We start from the raw sequence: 21,082 nt of genomic DNA, 5'->3' as shown, positions 1-21,082 counted from the left end.
GTATATATTTACTGTTTGCACTAGTTTTAGGACCTCAGAGTATCGTGTTTAACATTATGGATAATTTGTACACGTATGTAATTACTTTTAATATCGATTATTAGGAGTTTTCAGTTGATTTATGCTTTCATGTAGAAGCATCCTGACAACTGCAGCTGTCTAGTTTTCGTATTGCAAGTTCAAATCCTCTTGTGTTTGTGCAGCTCTGTTTATCTATCGAAGATCAGAACCCTTTAAATTCTTTGTTTTCTACAGAAGTTGAAGCTGAACCTTGACCATCCTAAATTGAGTGGAGAAAAAAGTGTGCAAAATGCTATAACTGAAGTAGCTGCAATGATGGGGGAGAATGTCAAACTAAGAAGAGGGTTTGCAGTGTCTGCTCCATCATTTGGTGTGATATCAACGTATCAACATACAAGCCCTCATCCAGGTAGAATTCATATGAGATGCCTTGATGTATCAAAGGCATATTTCACACCTTTTTTTTCTTCTTCTTTGTGCATATTCGAATTTGTAAATGAAATTATACCGGAGCTTTTGAGTGGAAAAGCTTCTCCCCTGATAAAAAATGACCCCTTTTCTTGCTGACTAGGGAAATGTGCACCAGTTTCCCCCTTCTTCTGATTCTCTTTCCGGTAAGGCCTCTCATCACTTAGACAATTTTTAACATGGAGAAAGGTTTTTTTTCCACTGCTGGTGATAAATCTTTGAACTCATAAATACTAGCAAAGTAGTCGTTCTATTAGCAAAATTGATATTATCAATATCTCAAGTTGGATGTTCTGGCTGATATTATGTGTTGCAATACCAGTTCATTTTCTACCCCCTATCTTGGCCTTTCTAGGGGCTAGACATAGGTCAACTGAAATACGGAATGTGGTCATTGAAAAATTTGAGAAAAGATTGGCTATCTGACAAAAACAAATATCTCTGTTTAGGTGGCGGACTAATTTTTATAAGTAATGCTTTGGACAATGTTGCCTAATTTATGCCCCTCTTTCCAATTCCAACCAAAGTACAAAAAACCGCTTGATAGACTCAAGTATCCATTCATGTGGGAGTGCACCGGGCTGCCCTTTACCCCACTATGTGGGAATACACTGAGTATGTTGTTGTTTGTAGGAGAGCAACAGTAAAATTCATAAGTTCCACAGGGTTAAATGCCCTAAAGGTATACTTCTAAATCTCTTGTGGGCTTGGGGGTGAAGAAGTTGGCGTTACACAATAAGAGCATGGTAATGAAATGGCATTGAAGGTATTTGGTCTCTGGAAGGACGCAGTTCAAGCCAAGTATGGTTGTAATTGTCACTGGTGCTCCAATATTGTTAGATCGCCTTATGGATGTGAGCTGTGGAAGGATATCAGGAATCTGTGGGATGAGTTCACCCTTAAGTCATCATTTTAGGTAGGAAATGTGGGTCACATTCTATTTTGGAAAGATCAATGGATGGCCATATCACCCTGGAGGATGCTTATCTAAGATTGTTCTCAATTGCAACTAATTCAGTCTACCCTTGCACCGGGAAAGAGGAGGGGGGGTGGGGGTGCGTACATGAAATCCAAGTTAAAGAAAAGGAATCTGAGTGATTGGAAGACCTGATAACACTTCTTGGTAGCCTTCAGGATTGACTAATCAATACTCAAAGTAGGGACAAACTCAAATGGGACAGCAGTATGAGTTAGTCATACTCAGTCAGTGCTAGTTATCATACTTTGAGCTCTAACAAAGAATTGATTGATCACTGGCCTTGGAAACTTTAGGGAAGAGACTAAATTGTCCCCAAAAGTTGGTGTTTTCAGTTGGATAATTCTAAATGGTGCATTCCTATCCTAACTCAAGGCCATCTCATCAGAAGGAGACGTTTTTAGCTAGCTAACAGAGGCCATATATGCCTTTGCAATGCTGAAACAATCGATCAGATGATCACCTGTTCCTCCATTGTCCAGTGCAGCAGACATATGGACTATGTTTCTAACATTTTATAGACTGCAATGGACTATGCCATGCAATGTCAGGGAAGCTGTTGTCAGCTTGAATTCCTCGAAAGTTGAGGATTCCATCCAGAAGATCTGGTCTATGGTTCCTGCAACTATTTTGTGGTGCCTATGGATGGAAAGGAATCAAAGATTTTTTGATGGTATCTCAATTGCCAGTTATTTTCTCAACCCCATGTTTGGTTTCCCTCTTTTGTTGGGCTAATCTTACCCCTGAGTGTAACTCTGATCACTTTTTGGATCTTATCAACTCCCTAGTCTTAAGATAGCTGATATCTTCTTTTATTTTGTAATCTATTCTATGCATCTTCTGGCTGCTTTGCTGTTAATGTATCAGTTCATAATAAAAAACTGGAGCTTTGATATTTGAAGTAATAGTAGATTTAACACTTGTGAGCCTATGCAGGTGTTGGATGTATTGCCGGGATGTTATCACTTGAAGTAGAAGATAAGAATGTCTCACAAGATGCACTTCAGCTTGTTGGATCATGATACCAAACGGCATCTACAACACTAAAACAGTCCGCAGACAACCCACAATCACAAGCCTTCACCCGCAACAACAAGACAACAACACGATACGAGAAGCAAACATAAACTTAAAGAGTAAAAGATAGCTAACTTGACACAAAGAGAACCCATTAGGTAGCAACTAAAGAGTGTATCAAAACTCTAAAACCTCTACAAAACAAGTTAACAAGTATCAAGTTCTTGCAGTGACCGCCAAGGGAATCAACTCACCTCAAGATCCACCGTTTCCAAGCAAAGAACAATATTGGCCTTTCCAAGCCCTACACTAATGGCTTATCCAAGCCCTACGCTAAGGATGTTACTCTCTCAAAGGGAGAAGAAGACTTTCATATATTTATCCTTCAAAAACTAAAGAGCAAATGACTTAATAGAAGACTATATAGAGGCTAGCTTATTACATAACAAAAATGACCACAATACCCTTAATGAAAGGGGTGGCCATGAAGCGTCTTTCTAACAAAGTGTGATCCCCAAACCACCCTTAATGAAGGTTTCTTCTTCAATGCTCCACAATGTAGGGTCATTCTTCAACACTTGTAGTCTCGAGTTGGCATCAAAGGTAAGCCCCCACGCAATCTTCCACACACAGGTTTACCTTATGTCATGCTCAAAACGGGTCCTCCATGCATGTTCTTGTGTCCGTGACCAAGTATTGAGTCTTTATGCGTTGGCATCCAATGACGTCTTCAAAAGCATAGATGTCCATTTGGATCGTATCATCCTTCCCTTCTTGAAAAGGATTCGACCTCGAATCCATACCTTGTAAAACTAAAGAAAGGACAAACAAGCACAACTTCCTCATGGCATAAGGGTTAGGGTTAGTACAACAAATAACATCATCATGCCAAGGTGGTACATACTTAAGATATAACCATGAATCCTTTGTATTAGTCAAGAAAAGTTTAGTAAGAATGTTACAAGGGAAATGGCTATGACAAGTATCAAGCGATAAAGAAACTACAAAGGTCGTAATGGTATCACTAAGTCCAAAAAGTAAGGCTACCCTTGTCTTAGGAACCATAAAGCACAATTGTTTCATTACCTCTTCAAGTGGCCTCATCAAATGTGGTGCCACTATTGGTATCAAAGTCCACCAATCCCACATAATTTTGTCATTCAAACAAGTGGGCCAACCAATAAAACCTATACCTCTACTTAATGCAAACCCAAAACTAGCATGGGTGTCATCATAGGCAAAGAGGTAGTATAGGAAAGAATCAAGTATAAAGACATCCAAGGGTGAAGGCAAAGCATTTAAGAACATACACTCTCTTTTCTTCAAACAAATAGACAACTTGGCATCCACAAGTTGGGATTCATACAATTTAAGCAAAAGTGTGTTAAGTAAGGATGCATATTTAGAAACATTACCCCAATGAATCAATGACACCTTTGCCCTCTGGTTGTCAAGAAGGACTATACATTCCTTATCCTTAAGAGTACTCTCATCTTGCAAAAAGAGATTTCCATCTTTAGGACTAATGTTGTCACACCATAATGGGTTAGCATATAGGCTATAGACTTCAAGACAATCTATACTATCATTCTCACCACTAGGTTCATTGGGAGTGATTATACCATCTTCAAACAAGACATTATACCTAAAGAGAGCATGATCTATCCTGCAGGTAGATTTGGAACAAGTAAGTTCACTCTCTAAAAGTTCATTATCAAGTTTTAAAGATGTTTAAAGCACATGATTATCCCTATGAGCCAAGCAAATATTAGAATCAAAGGGCAAGCTCGCGGGTTCACTCCTATTCCTTTGATCAACATTTTCAACATCATCACACACTTGAGATTCATTAATCATATCACACACATCCTCAAGTGTTGAAAAATTTTCAAACAAAAGTTGATCAACATAAATTTCACAAGACGATGTACTTTCATTCAACACTAGGTAGACATAAATCGATCTTACAAGAAGGGTCGATTCGGTCATCAATAGGATCAACTAGTGTATCCACACTTACAACAAGTACATCATCATCAAGTGGAAAAGAAACAATAGACTCACATATAGGCAAGCTACAACTCACACTCAATAGGCCACTAGCCACACAATTATCATTCGCATGTACAAAAGTGTAAGAGTTAGCTATTTTACCTTGACGTTCATGAGTGTGTTCGTCTTTACCTCGGTGTGAAATTCCATCACAATCTTGGGCAGCAACTTCCTTTGGGAAGCTCTCATCGCAAGTTGTTTGGACAATTGGATTTTGAGGGAAGAGTTTGGGTAACAATTGGTGTATAATTTCAATGTGCCGTTGCATAACTTCAAGATCGTCATAGATGCGATTACACGTGGCTTTAAAATTATGGGCAGTCATGGTACCTAAAAAAAAAAAAGACAACAACAAACAAAAGAAAACAAACAAGATTAGTAGTAAAAGCTCTTTACCAACACTCGATACACTCACCTTTGTGATTCTCACAATTGGAGCGGCGAATATTGAAAGTTGCTTATACACCGGTAGTCAATAAGATGTCAATCCTACTTAGCGGCCGGAATGGATTCTTGTTTTGATTGACTCAAGACACAAAATAAAATTCACTTACGAACTTGAAACAAAGAAGTTACCACAAGTTACAAACGAGAAAAGTACATAAATAACGAAGACACGAAAGAAACGTATTCAAAAATTAATTAACAACCTAGTAGGTGATTACTAGTTTGTCTATCAGTACTAGGATCAAGTAAATTGGAACTAAAGAAACGAGAAATTAAACTTAGAAATTTAAAATTTTGAGCCTAAGGGTCGTTTTCTAGGGTGATGATGTGGCAACCTCCTATTGGACATTAAAATTGTTGAAAGTTTGAGAAATTTTCTTGTCTTAAAATTGTATTGATCAAATTTCAAGTGGGGAATGGTGGAATTTTTTCTATGGGAGGGTAACAACAAGACTTTGGAGCCCTTTTTCAAGTTAAAAAAGTGTTTGACTTTTTTGCACCTTTTTGGCTAAACACCTTTTTGAAAGACTTTTGGCTCTTTCTCTTTTTGTAAGTCTTGGTAGGTAGACTTTCTCCCTTTTGGCAAGGCAACTTTTGAAATCTTTTTGTCCCCTTTCCCCTTTGGATGTATTAGAGTTATGTCTTTAAAGACTAACAACAAGACACACTCTCTTTCTTCAATTTCTAAGATTAAACAACCATTTTCTCTTCAACAAAATATGAAGATGGTGAAGAACACCAAGAACACAAATTTTGAATCTTGGAGTTCTATGGTTCAAGTTGGATCTCGCACATCAACAACATATTTTTCAAGCTCCAACCCTCAACAACAACATCAACAAAACGTTTTTAATCCCCAATCTCAACAACAAACTTCAACAACACTCTTTCAAGCCACCAATCCTCAAAAAACAGCAACCTTCAAAGTTCAAAAATAACTCAGAAATGACTCAAAATTAAGATCTAGACTCTGTAAGTGTTATTGAAGAAGGGACTAACACTAGAAACAACAAAACACACGGAAAAATACAATAAAACTAGGCTTCAAATCGGCCTAAACACAAAAAACATGGACAGATTACTATTTTTGAGTTTTTCAGTTTTTCAACACCTCTGTTTTTTTCAAGTGAGCTAGCCCAAGATTTGATCTTGTAGGAACAAGATCAAGCTATGCTTTGATACCAAACGGTATCTACAATACTAAAACATTCCGCAAACAACCCACAATCACAAGCCTTTACCCGCAACAATAAGACGACAACACGATACGAGAAGCAAACATAAACTTAAAAAGAGTAAAAGATAGCTAACTTGACACAAAGAGAACCCATTAGGTAGCAACTAAAGAGTGTATCAAAACTCTAAAACCTCTTCAAAATAAGTTAACAAGTACCAAGTTCTTACGGTGGCCGCTAAGAGAATCAACTCACCTCAAGATCCACCGTTTCCAAGCAAAGAACAATATTGGCTTTTCCAAGCCCTACACTAAGGATGTTACACTCTCAAAGAGAGAAGAAGACTTTTATATATTTATCCTTCAAAAACTAAAGAGCAAATGACTTAATAGAAGACTATATAGAGGCTAGCTTATTACATAACAAAAATGACCACAATACCCTTAATGAAAGGGATGACCATGAAGTGTCTTTCTAACAAAGTGTGATCCCCAAAATACCCTTAATGAAGGGTTCTTCTTCAATGCTCCACAACTGTAGGGTCATTCTTTAACACTTGTAGTCTCGGGTTGGCATCAAAGGTAAGCCCCCACGCAATCTTCCACACACGGGTTTATCTTATATTATGCTCAAAATGGGTCCTCCATGCATGTTCTTGTGTCCTCGAGGTGACCAAGTCTTGAGTCTTTATGCTTTGACATCCAATGACATCTTTAAAAGCATAGATGGCCATTTGGCTTGTATCAGATCAGGATTAGCAATGCATGTTGTTGCTGCAAAGCCATTGTTCTTGACGAAAGAAGATGTTTCCTCTGATGTGCTACCCAATGAACGCGAGATTCTCAAATCTCAGGTACTTACCAATGCAGAGTTATGACTTATTTCTATTGGGTTCATGTGGAAATATAGGATTTGTGAAATCAAAGACTGACATACCACTAAAATCTGATCTACGATGCTTGTGGTCAGAAAAATGCTTGTTATACATCGTCATTCCTTTTTTTTCTTTTTTGTGCCTTTTTAGGTTGGGGTGGGTGGTTGGGTATGGAATGTGGTTGGAGCATTGTTATCTTGTAATCTAATAGCTTTGTGTCTTTCTATTTGATGCTATGAAACACTTTAAAGAACTTTGAACACTTCATTTAAGATAAGGGCATGTAGATTTTGCCTACATATAGAAAGCAAATGTTACTCAAGGATGTGACTTGTCCTATTCTTCATTTTTGTCATACTTTAGTAATGCTCAGATAGGTTATTTGCTGTCATTTTTAAAACAAAGACAGTGATGTGTCTCTAGAAGTTTGGTAACTAGAAGTTACACTGCATCAACTGTTAGGACCCAGGAGATTATTCCAATGCTTCAATATGTTTCATCAACGTCAGCAGCAACCCATATCTTTTTGATCAATTATGAAGTGTGCGCCCATTATATGTGCATCATCTTGTAAGGTTTTGTAAATTCAAATTCTAAGTACTTATTTTGTTTTCCTTTACAGGAAGAGAGTTCTAGGAAGCCTCAGATTGCCATAGAAAAAATGGTAGAAGGTCGTTTGCGCAAGTATTTGAGGAAGTAGTTTTGATGTGAGTGTCAAGGTAAGAAAGTAATCATTTAGCTGGGATGCCATTTTGCTAGATTTTTGTTTCTACTCCTTTTCACTAGAAGATCACGCTCTCGGCACAGTCCAAACTTCTATTTTAAATACCCGATATTTTCATAGAATAATTCCTTGATGCTTGTTAGTGTGCATTCAGGACCAAGATGAAAATCCAAACTAGAGGTAGATGTAACACATCTGGACTTGGGGACCCTATTACTTTAATTGCTTTTGATATGGCTTCGATGTTAGAATTGGTATGAAAATGGGTCAGATATACCCTCCCTTATATGGGTTGGGCTATTGTAATTGTTACCAAGATATGCACCATTTATCCTTCTCGTGTGGGTTGGGTGGTAGTTCCTAATTCAAAATAGTCACTAACTGGAAGTGTTGGTACATAAGATCAGATTAGGGACCTTTTATAACCAGATTTTTGCTCAAAGTTTGTAACCAGCTTTTCTCTCAAACAGCTCCATCATCTTTCAGTGATAAACGAAAGCTACTGTAAAATGCCAAGGCCTGCCGATGATTTAAGTGCAAAATACAACCAAATACACATGTTAGTGACTAAAAATGCAAGATGAAGACAAATAATTGTATGTGTCTGAATGTATATACAAAATTGGATAATTTTTTCTTAAATCGGTAACTTTGTATTTATATATCAAAGGATAGTAGTACATGGGTTGTACTACAACCATATGTACAAAAACCTATGATCCTATGTCTATAATGATCCTAGAACATCAATAATAGAGACAGGATCATTAGACTAAATCTGATTACACCAAAAACACGAAGTCAATATATAATTCAGCTTGATCAACTGTATACTATTTTTTGTGTTCTCAAAACACCTAGAATTTCTCTCCTGCCATATAGTCCACCATATACTGGCTGGAATGATTCCCCATCTGCTTATGCTATTGGCCTGTATCCCTATCTCCTCCCAGCTTTGAAGTGTCTGTGTGATCTTTCCTGGCATGGACCAAGATATACCTCTTAAGTTTAGAAACATCCTCCATAGTTGACATGTAAACCTACAATGCAAAAATAGGTTGCTTCCAGTTTCTGGCTTCTCCCCACACAACAAACATGCAGGATCTAATGTCATCCTCATCTTCATTAAGTTTTTCTTTGTGGGAATGGCCTCTTTAGACAAGAGACAGACAAAACAGACTACTTTATAAAGAATTTTGACCCTCAAGATGTTCTTCCACGACCAGTTGATGGTCGGTTGGTTAGGGAGATTCAGTTTCTTGTAATGCTTTGCTAACCTTGAATGTGTCGTTCTCATTGGACTGCCACCATAGCTTATCTTTCCCCTTATGTGTTCCATTGAACTGGCCAATTGTGCTGAAAAACTCTGCCACTCTTGGAATTCCCCAATCATTTATCTGGCTTCTGAAGGTGACCCTTCATGTGTCCACATTTCTACTATAGTAATGTTTTGTTGTGTTGCTATGTTATGCAAGTCTGGAAAAAGGTTTTCCAGGATACTTGCTTCATGCCATTCCTCTTTCCAAAATCTTTTCTTTCCCCATTGTTTACTTTGATTTTGGTGTTGCTCTTAGGCTCATTCCAGAGGATTCTGATAGATCTCCACAAGATCACTCCATATGGTGCAGTAACTTCTTTTGTCATCCACCTATCTTTCTCCTCATATTTTGCCTCAATGACTTTCCCTCCAATAGTTGTTGCTTGTCATTTGCATACGTCAAGAGCCACATCATTCTAAGAACCTTATTATGATTTTTCAAGTTCTTTATTCCCAACCCCCCATATCTCTTTTCTGCAATCACCTCTTCTATTTAACTGGATTATACCCTTTTTGTTCTTTATTTCCCTTTCGTAGGAACTTCCTTCTGGCTATGTCCAATCTATTGATAATCCCTGCAGGTGTTAGAAATAGGAATATCATGTATGTTGGAATGGAATCTAGCACAGAGTTGATAAGTGTTACTCTGCCTCCAAGGACAAATTTGTCCCTTCCATCTGGACAGTTTCTTCTCACATTTTCCAATCACTGTATTCTAAATCCCAGAAGATTTGGATTTAGCTCCTAAAGGCATCTGCAAGTATGTGGTTGGAAGTGTTCCCACCTGTCTACCCAGTATTGTATTTGAAACCTCCATGTTGGCTAAATTATTTATTGGATATAGGAAACTCTTTCTCGAATTAATATGTAGTCCAAAAATCACTTCAAACAAAACCAAGATCACCCTCAGATACTTGACTTGATCTTCTTCAGCCCCACAGAAGATGAGTGTATCATCAATATATTGCAGATGAGTTCTGAATCAAATCTCTTTAGAAAGAAGATCTTTTATCTCAAGGTAGCCTGCTCTAGTCCCCTTACGAAACTTTCATTATTGGGTTAGCCATATACTTCACATGTTTCTAGCGATTCACATGGCATCATCAAATGATACAAGTCCAAGATAAAAATTTACAACGCACTAGAACGCATTTGTTGACGATCCTTTAAATATATTGCAGATGAGTCACTTTCTAGGCTTTCTCTGCCTACTCTATCCACATTAAATCCTCTGATCCAACCATTTGTATTAGCAGTGTTAACCATGTTGTTTAGACCCTTCATTCCTAGCAAGAATAGGAAAGGGGATAAGGGATCCCCTTGCCTCAAACCCTTTTGAGCTCTAAAGAATCCAGCAGGTGCTCCATTAACCAGAACTAAAAGCTTACTGTTGAAATACAATATTTTATCCAGTATATCCACTTTTGCCAAAAACCCATCATCTCCGAAACTCCCAAAAGATAGCCCTAATTCATATGATCATAGGCCCTTTCTATGTCTAATTTACCTGCTTTTTTTCTGATCGAGTCTTGATCCCACAGCTTCATTAGCAACTAAGACTGCATCCATGATCTGTCTACCCTTGATAAATGTCATTTGTTGAGAGTCAACTAGTTTTTCCATTACATCTTTCTGTAAGCACCTTGGAGAAAATTTTATACATGCTTCCAGTAGATTGATTAATCTAAAATCTGTTATTTTTTTAAAAAAAGATGGGGCAGTGAAAAGGGGGTTAAAATGGCTCTCAAAGGATTAAATAACTTTCAATAGCATTCAATAGTATTCAATGATTTTATTGAGAATCAAGAGGCTTTAAATAGCCACCTTAGAATAGAAAAAATAGCAACATTCAAAATTTAAACTCACTAAAATGTCTCAACAAATCAAACAACCTAACTTAACTTCAAAATTCAAATTTATCCTAAATTAACTAACTTATTTTGCTAAAAACTAGTGCAGTAACTTAAAGCAATTTCCAACACTCCTCCTTGCTTTAGTTACTGCGATTTAAAAAAGGTACTCCTCCTCAATTTCTGCTTCCGCAAATTGTGCTTGAGGATTGTTTTTAAGCTTGCACACTTTTGTAACATGACCTGCTTATTTGCAATTTCCACATATTGCATCAGGTCTCCACCAACAAAAATTCTTCAAGTGTGTTTTCTTTTTGTTGTGTCTGCAAGGAGGATAATTACCTTTTCCTTTTTTGTTTTGTGCATAAAAGGCACTCTCAGTAACATTGTCTTGTCTAAAAGCTCTTCTTTGCTCTTGTGCTTGAAGAGCACTTATTAGTTCTTCAACAAAGATAGTAGAGAGATCTTTAGACTCCTCCAGAGATGAGATTTTATACTCGAATCTCTCCGGAATTATCACAAGAATTTTTCTACTATTATGTCATCTTTGAAATCCTCACCAAGTAACCTGATTTTACTGACAAACAAAGAAATCTTTTCAGAATACTTAGCAATAGTTTCATCCTCTTTCATTCTAAGAGATTCAAAATTCCTTTTCAAATTCAAAATTTGCATTTGTCTAACTCGGTCACTTCCTTGATATTCTTTTTTTAGTTTTTCCCAAGCTTCATTTGCTGTCTCACAAGCAATGATTTTAGAAAAAATCGAATCCGCAACTGAATTTTGAATTATAGTTTTGGCTTTGAATTTTTTGAGGTTTTCATCTGAATGAGATTTAATTTGAGCAACAGTAGGATTTTCAGGGAGTGGTTGTAATGGTGTATCATCCACTACAACTTCCCACAGATCATAGGCTTGAAGATATGATTTCATTTTCACTGACCAAATTTGGTAGTTTTCACCAGTGAAAATTTTTGGGGCATTCAATGAGAGACTGCTACTTGACGTCTTTTTGGTTGAAAATAACCCTACGCTTTGAAAATAAGCATGGGTTGAAAATGGTAGCCCTTACGGGTTAAAATGGAGCTATTACGGGTTAAAAAGGTAGCCCTTACAGGTTAAAAAGATAGCCCTTGCGAGTTAAAAATGGTATGGTAGCGCTTTGGAAGAACACACAAATCCCGTAAGATCAATAAGGCTCGTGATACCACTGTTGGTTTTTTTAAAAAAAGATGGGGCAGCGAAAAGGGGGTTAAAATGGCTCTCAAAGGATTGAATAACTTTCAATAGCATTCAATAGTATTCAATGATTTTATTGAGCATCAAGAGGCTTTAAATAGAAAAAACAGCAACATTCAAAATTTAAACTCACTAAAATATCTCAACAAATCAAACAACCTAATTTAAATTCAAAATTCAAATTCATCCTAAATTAACTAACTTATTTTGCTAAAAACTAGTGCAGTAACTTAAAACAATTTCCAACACAAAATCTCTCAATTCAGAAGCTCCTTGCTTCTTCGGTATCAGGCTATGAAAATTGCATTGAAGCTTTTTTCAAACATTTCTTGATCATAGCAATTTTGTAAAGCCTTTATGATGTCTTGCTTTACAATCTCCCAACATTTTATAAAGAATCCCATAGTGAAACCGTCTGGCCCAGGTGCCTTATTCACTGCACAGAACTTTGAACACTTCAACACTTCCTCTTCCTCAAATCTACCCTGGAAGCTCTCTTTCTCCTCTAGTGAGAGTACAGGGCAGTTAGGAAAATTGGCAGCAGGTCTCCACTATGATGTCTCTGTGTATAGCTTCTGATAATAATCCACTATCTATTCCTCAATTCTTCCAGAATCCTGAGTGAGGGTCACTCCCCCTGAATATTCAGTTGGTTAATGTGATTATACCTCTTGTGAGCATTTGCAATTCTGTGGAAGATGCCCTCCTCTTTCAACCAAAGAGCCCCTGATCTTCGTCTCAAAGATACTTCATCTCTTTTTGAGTAATTCTTCATTCTGAAGAAGCAATGTACCCTTTTTGGCAATCTTATCTTCAGTGAGCATCCTATCTTTCATTACGGATTCAAATTCTGTCATTTTCTCCCACAAAACTTTTCTCTGCCAGCCCAGATTCCCTCGTGCACTTCTACTCCACTCCTTGAATTTATTTTTCAAAGCTTTCATTTTGCAAGCCAGACTAAAATCTGGTCTCCCCTCAAATTTGAAACTGTTCTACCATTCTCTAACTTTATCTATGAAGCCTCTGTTCCAAATACCTCCCTGTAAAGCAATAGAAATATGATCTAAAATGATTCTCTGCAATGGGATCTCTTTCAAGTTATTGAAACTTTCAGCCCATTCTTCAGAAATCAGGATTCTGTCAATTCTGATTGCTGCTTCATGATTATCTCCTTTATACCATGTGTATGTTGCATTTTCCATTTGAAGATCAATTAGACATAAATCTTCAATGAAATCAGAAAATTTCTTCATTCCTTTTGTTCTTCTGATACAATTTCTCTTTTCAAAGATGAACCTGTAAACATTGAAATCACCCCATATAGCCCATGGCCCTTCAATTAGACGTCTAATAGCTCCAATTTCCTCCCACACTAACCTCCTTTTGATGAAGCAATTGGGTGCATATACCCCAGTAATGTAACATGAAAAGCTTTGAAGCTGAGCTTCAGATTTGACAAAAATTGTATACATTCCAGTCTCCAGCTCCTCCCCTTTCCACACTCTGCTGTCCCACATTAAAAGAATCCCCCCCCCACCCCCGGTTCTAATAGCCTCCCAGCATGCAAATCTTACCCTTCTACCTCCCTATAATTGCTATACCATTTCTGTGATTTCCCCCTCCAGTTTTGTTTCTTGAAAGCGGCATATATCTGCATTCCAGTTTAAAACTATACTCTTAATTAACCTTCTTTTATCTCTACAACTTAGTCCCCTAACATTCCATGAGATTAGTTTGAACGGCATTAAGCACTTTGCAGGTTGATCTTCCCCTTACCCTTGTTTCCCCCACTTTTGAATTTGACATCAAAATCTACCAAGCTTTTAAGCCTTGCGCCCCTTTGAATCTTCTCTTCGTACAAATAACTGCAGATTCATTCTTTTTGCTGCTTTGCGGCTATCCACTTGTAGTAGTAGTTCCAGGGCTTCTTCATGCGCCTGAAAATCTGCCCCCAACAGCTTCCCAATTATCGTCAAATTTTGCTGTACCCATAGGGATGTTTCTTTCTCTTTCTCCTGTAATGCTAATTGAGATCTATGTTGCTCGGACTCTTCGAAATGTCATCTGGTGCGTGTTGGATCCTTCAAAAGTAGTGCATTTATGAAGGATCCGACGCGGTTGCGACCACATTTTTGTAGAGTCCGAGCAACTTAGATTGAGATTGGATGATTAAGGGTTCTGCATCTTGAACCTCCCAATTCTCAATTGCAACATCTGAGTCTTGAACTGCCAGTTCCATTTTCCCTTCTTCAGATACTGTCTTTCTCTGCTAGACTTGATTATCTTTCTCCACGATCATTATTCTGGATCCCCCCTCACCTTCTCCAGTTGTTATCGCCATTGTTTATCACGCCTTTGCATGTCTCTTTGCACTGTGTTCTGTTTATCAAGGCTATTCAAGTCTTCATAGAACCTGTCACAGTTAATATATTATGTACCCAGACCTCCTATTTCATTAATATATGATGTTCCAGTGATCAGAAGGACCACCGTTGGGGTTTTGGGTTGAAATGGGAATTGTGCTTGAGAGAGAAAATTATTTAAAAAATATAAATGGCTTTTAGTTTAGGAGATTTCAAAAAATACTGTATTGAATAACAACAGCAAAGGAATTAAAAATATTCCTGCACTCACAATTTTTGGCCGACACCTCTGAAAGCATAGTTCCTGGCTTCCTCCCTCTTTGAGCTCGTCCATTTGTTGGGTGATCACCTTTTTATGGAGTTTATCCAAGTTCAGGCAATCTTTCTGGTATCGAAACTGAATGAGCAACTACAGAAAAAGAACAACACAACAAAATGATAGAATCAAGAGACTGAATTAAGGCATCAGAGGAAGCACTGTTAAGCTTGTTACGTATGTTGCAGTCAATTAAAATTACAATAGCATGTTAATTATGATGAAGAACCATATAGAATCAAGTCGAAGAACCATCTTAACTTTTTGATTCAGATGCAAATATAAAGGTTTAATTTCGAACTCAGCTTTATCTGGTTTTCTTATACTAAGTTCCAGAAATTGCCTTTTCATATACTAGGATGTTCATCCATAACTTTCTCCTACTGCTCCAGCCTCCATGGCTTTAATAGGTACCATTAGAGTTATAGGCCTCAATCACTTATGCGTCTTACTCTTACATCAACATGCTCTTCTTCTATATAACTATGCCCAGAATGGGAGCTTGATGCTAGGTTTGGACAGTTCTTGCTGGTTCTCTTTGTCACCTTTTTGCAATTCTCAGTTGGTTGCTTATCACTTCCATTAGCCCTGTATATCTGTTTGTATTACAGATTCTTTATCAGTTGAATTTATTCTTGATCATTAATACATTGTTTTTTATGAACATACAGAGAGCACAATGGCCTCATAAATGAACTTTTTTAAAAAAATAAAATAAAGAACAGGCATTTGATTGCTTGTTTATACAAGTGCATGAAACACCCTACCAGATCGCGCTTTAGGGCTTTACAGGTCCTTCAACAATTGCAACAAAGATCTTACATCTGTGGAAGTAAAAACTTAAACCAGTTTATGTTATTTGGCTTGGGAACCCATCTTTTGAAAATTGAATTAGTTGAAGGACTTGCACTTGTATTGCCCCAACTACTGTTGCAAATATGGAGTTAGTGGCTAGGCTGGATGTTACAGACATCCTTTTTGTTCATGTTTTCATCTCTTGTTTAATTGAATCTTTTATGTTGTGTTGAGTCCTATCTAAATGTATTTCTGTATCTACATATGTTTGGAGATTTGTGCAAGGCAATGTATCACCTTGAAGGAAGGAAGATAACTTGGTCTCACCTTTCAATTGTCTGATTACTCCATCCTGAAAGAAAGTAAATGTTTGTTATAAACATCAAATTACTTTTTTGCTCTGGTTTTCTGAGGATGTTATTTTGTTTAGTTGGTTATAAAACCACGTTTTAGATTCCACAACCTTGCAGATTCTAATGTATATCGGTTCGTACATGTACTGGCTTTTCATACGGTGTTTATATAGATGATTAACTAATTGACTCATCTATGGAAAACTTACAGACATTGTTAAGCAATCTATCCAAGGATGTTGGTTCACCAGTTAAGATAGGAAGCTTTCTAAGAATGGAAGTTGGCGAAGGACTTCAGGGTTAAATATACACGATACTTATGAACTGTAATTCTCTAGTTTTCCGGATTAAATTATCTCGAAGAAAAAAGTTATATATGCTTCCTTGAATTTTCATCTTGTGGCTAAGCCTCGGAACTTCTATCTTGAATTTGATGACACAATTGCGCCACCTGCCAGTTCAAGCAGGAATATTATTTCAGCTTCACGAAGTTGTGGGTTTTTCTTCTATCAATGGGTGCTTTCCCCTCTTTCCTGCCTGTTTTTCTTGTCATGCTTGTCATTGTTGGTGAGACATTTGCACAAGCATTTTACTAACAAAATAACTCCGTAATGAAGTTACTTAACCTTTATTATACGACACAGATTCTGTCCTAACATGTCAGGAAAAGATAATAGAAGAGTTTATTCTGTTCTCTGAAGTAGGTATTCAGGGCTGCAAATGGTGTGCCATCAGGTCTTCAGTACCTGCCTTGTCCTTTAACTCGTTTTTGCGAGTTTGACTCCTGTATTTGGTTATAATCTTGCAGGCTTGAAGCATCGACTGAAAGTGAACCTTTGGCTAATGCTGCTTGAGATGAATAACTGAAATTACGATCGTGAGAGAACTCCCTAAGACACTGTACTTTCTAGTTTTTGATCTTCTGATTATAGTCTTCATGATGGCACTGCAGAACGGAGTCCATAAGCTAGCTAACCCTGAGGAGGTTCTGTATTACATTTTTGAATTTTCATAGTCAATAATGTAAGAGAATAAGGCCTTGATTGATCTAGCGTTTTGGTCTAGTGGTAAGACAGCAACACATAATGGTGGGTTAGGTTCATGTCATGGATTCGAACCCTGCCTCTGACAAAAGCCTGATAATTAAATTGAGAAGAGTAGAGAGGGACAGTATCCACCGAGTTCCAAACTGCTGCCTCTAGCCATTCTCTGTCATCAAAAAGAAAGGAAAGAAAGGAAAAATAATGTATTTATTGCATTATTCTGTTTGTTTGGTCAGACATTATTCTAAAATGCATGTTAATTTATAATCTCATGTGTCAAATGAAGTCCTTGTCTGTATTGATCAGCGGCTGCCCCCGGTTAAATTTCTTTAAGAAATATCAATATAAATTTCCTAACATGTATGTTTAGGAAAAAGAAACTAATGAGGTTAAATAAAAATTAGTAACCTTTTAATTTTTTTTGTATGATTTAATATTAAAAAAATAATTAAGCTAAATAAGATGAAGAGTATTTTTGTAAACAAACTATCTATTCTTAGAAAGAAAGCAATGCATATTATTTTGAATGCCACAAACCAAACAACCACTAAAAAGTAATACCAAGATAAGTAATCCCAATACAACTAACCATAGCATAACTAATCCCAAACGTAACTTGTTTCCCAACCAAACGACCTCGAAGTGGCTGAAAATCCCCAGCAGAAGCAAACAGTGCATGGTGACTTCATCTCATCTATATAAGCTTTGTTGGGTATAAGTACACCGTATTTGTTCTCATGGGTGATAGTATCTGGTGGAATAGTCAAAATGCAAATCTGACTCGAACAGCGCTATCATTATATATATATGAAGAGCAATGTACTAGATGTATCAATGTGCCCCTTACTTATACATGGAAAGGAACAATAAAGGTGGTTACCTTAACAGGTGGAGTGGCAGTAGCCCTTACAACGAATGAAGCCTTCTTGATTGGTTGAAAATGTCTTGCTCCTAGAATTTGTCTGGCAGCCTCTGCTGAGGAGGTAATAGATGAAGAAGATATCAATGCCTGTGTTGCCATTTTATTCGTAAACCCAAAAAAATTTTTTTGAAGAATAAATACAGTTTTCCAAGAGAAGTACTGTGGCAAATAAGGGACAAATTATAGGCCACCAAAGTGTGGTGTGGGGCTAGTGGAGAACAGAGAAATTGTGGTGGTCATAAGAAATCCTGAATTCTCAGATAAAGTATAGGATTATATTGTCAAATGAAAAGTGCACGGCATTATTACTTGTATAAAGATGTAACACCCTGAATTTCGGGATAGAACGAAAAATCGTCGTTTCTATGCGTAGATGATTCAAAAGTCATAAATTTTATGCAAATTTGGCATGTTAATCAATTATGTAGTGCGGGAACCTATTTGATCATAAATTGAGATCATAGAGGTCCCTAAACTCAAGGACGAGTTGAAAGCTTTCCTATCGTTCGAGTTTGAGTGAGTGTCGAAACTTAGGTCAGATTCAATCAACCATAACTCCTTGTATATGATAAACTGGGTGGCCTACTATATATCAAATGAAAGATCTTCGAATTATCTTTCTAAAGATACCAATTTTTCCCAAATCTCAGATCAGAAAAAAACGTTATACCCATTTTACTTCAGCATGTCTGTCTATCGACAAGTGACGACCTGAGCTGATAAGTTATCACATATGTGATGACCTATCAGCCATGTCGTCAGCCCAAGGCAGTAACTCACAAAATCAGCCTCTGAGTGATGACCTGGTATGATAATTTATCACATATGTGATGACCTATCAGCTAAGGTCGTCACCTTTAAAATTTAGCGTTTCCTAAACGGTTTTGGAGGGGTATTTTGGAATTTTCACTTCACCCCATAACTCCATAAACACTGAATTCAACCTCCATTTCACCAAAAATACACTCCTTTCTCTCAAATCCTCTCAAGAACCAAACCCTAGGGCCTCAACCTAAGATTCAAGATCCTCAAAATTTCACCATTAAATTCCAAAATTGATTCAAGAATTAGAATCCCCAAACTAAGATCTTCAAGAATCATCCATCAAAAGCACAAATAGAGTCCCAAAAGCAAGTGTTCATCCAAAATTCATAATCTAAGGTACGTAGGGTTTATCCTAAAAACTACATGGGCTTGTAAACACTAGAACGTGATTTAAAGATTATCAAGCATGAATTTAGAAAAGGGGTTTTGAAATACATGATTTTATTATACATTATGAATGTTTAATTGTACTGTTGATTTGGTCTTTAGGCCTTTTCCCCCCTTTAAATTGATTTACATGTATATGTATATGTATATGTATATGTATATGTATGAAGATTTAGATTGAAGAATGTTTGAGAGCACAACTTATGAAATCCCTCTCTTGTGATAACTTTAAGTTTATGATATTAATGTGAAGGATTTGAAATGCATGATTTATGGCTTGAAAATAGTTTACTCAAATACCATAGTATTTTGAGCATGATTTAGAAATTTTGAGAGGGAGTATCTTGACATAAATGTGTTTTGTTAAAGAGAGAAAGATTTGCATAAGTTTAAGAATTTTGACATGACCACCTTGTATCATTGAAATGTTGTCAAAGAGAGTTGCATACATGTATTTACATGAGTATTTAAAGAAAGGGTTCTTCAAACTGATTTATCAATATGGTGGTCCCAAACTTTATGTTTTAAAAACAAAGATTATAATAAACTAACAATGGCTCAAAGATGTGACTTACAAGTCAAGGGTATGACGATACCATAAGTATGTATGCCATAACAGAGTATGTTTTCAGAGAATGTATGTTTTAAAGAGATAAAAATGGGCATAAAGAGGGTTAGGTGGTTACTTGAAGAAGGCTTGAGTTCAAGTAACTCTTACCCTAAAACCGTATTTGCCGATACGGGTAGATTATTATTGTACTCTGTCGACTGTCGTGTGGCGTAGCAGATTCAAAAACTCCGACCCTTGCAGCATACTTGGGTTGGGGGCTTGGCTGCTGAGTTAATGGCAGATTTCATATAGCCCAAAGAATTTCAGAGTTGTAGGGTATACCACCTAGCACAGAAGTATAACAAAGAGTGTCACAGAGTTCATATTATTTTATAGAGTCTTTCAAAATGCCCATGTGATTTCTTACTAAACGATATGTTTATGAACTATTTTAAATTGCTCTCATATATGTTGAATATAAATTATTGTTTTGGATTTGCTCTGCATACCAGTATATCTGTATTGATCCCCTACCTCCTAAATTTGAAGGCTCAATCTAGGGGTCCAGCTAAGCAGTAGAACATTTCAGAGAGAAGTGATTTGTGCAGTGGTGAGCCTTCTTTATTCCAGAAGACCTGTTTATTTTATATTATGTTATTCCATTTGTTTTGGTCTGCTGGGGGCTTTGTCCCAGTTTTCAGACAGTTGTCATTTGATTATGTAGTAGAGATTTCGCACACTATTTCAGATGTTGTTTAGTTGATTTCGGATTTCATTCCTTATTGTTAAACTATCACGACCCGAACTAGGGCCTGGCCGTGACGGACAGCCCGAACCATGAAGGCCCAGATATCCTACTCTATCTGATCTGGTAATCATGCACAACATTCATATATAAAAGAAAATGTAAAAATTTAATCTGATATGGAAACATGGTCATTAACTCTGGGTTTCAAGACATAAGAAAGAAAACTGCAATTCAAAACATCTGAATAAGATCTAAATCGGTTTGTGAAATCTCTACTACATCTCAAAACTATTTTGAAAACTGGGACAAGGCCCCCAATAGACCAAAACAATAGAATAAAATGATTTGAAATAACAGGCCTTCTGGAACAAAGAAGGCTCACCACTGCACAGATCACTTCTCTCTAGAATACTCTACTAATTAGCTAGTCCTTTAGATTAAGCCTTTGAACTTGAGAGGTAGGGGGTCAATACAGATCTACTGGTATGCAGAGCAAATCCAAAATAATAATTTATATTCAACATATATGAGAGAAATTTAAAACAGTTCATAAACATATCATATAGTAAGAAATCTCATGGGCATTTCTAAAAGACTCTAAAAGAAAATCATCTGAACT

At 36.9% G+C, this 21,082-nt stretch overlaps 1 long non-coding RNA gene and 1 other non-coding gene across 2 annotated transcripts in view; both read left to right on the top strand.

The window, feature by feature from the left end:
- Positions 1-4,936, top strand: part of LOC124887429 — a 10,954-nt gene extending 6,018 nt beyond the window's left edge. The window contains exons 2-3 of the long non-coding RNA XR_007045176.1: positions 256-430; positions 2,402-4,936. This is a non-coding gene — a long non-coding RNA (uncharacterized LOC124887429). The remainder of the gene's footprint in view (positions 1-255; positions 431-2,401) is intronic.
- A 1,550-nt stretch (positions 4,937-6,486) lies between these two features.
- LOC107840873 lies at positions 6,487-17,256 on the top strand. The gene is made up of 3 exons (XR_007045175.1): positions 6,487-7,009; positions 7,653-7,749; positions 16,797-17,256. It is a non-coding gene; the product is annotated as an uncharacterized LOC107840873 (transcript).
- The last annotated feature ends 3,826 nt before the right edge of the window (positions 17,257-21,082 follow it).

Source organism: Capsicum annuum, chromosome 9, assembly GCF_002878395.1.
Source record: "Capsicum annuum cultivar UCD-10X-F1 chromosome 9, UCD10Xv1.1, whole genome shotgun sequence".
Taxonomy (NCBI): domain Eukaryota; kingdom Viridiplantae; phylum Streptophyta; class Magnoliopsida; order Solanales; family Solanaceae; genus Capsicum; species Capsicum annuum.
The sequence above is the reverse complement of the archived record's forward strand: the minus strand, read 5'-3'. Positions and strand labels throughout refer to the sequence as shown.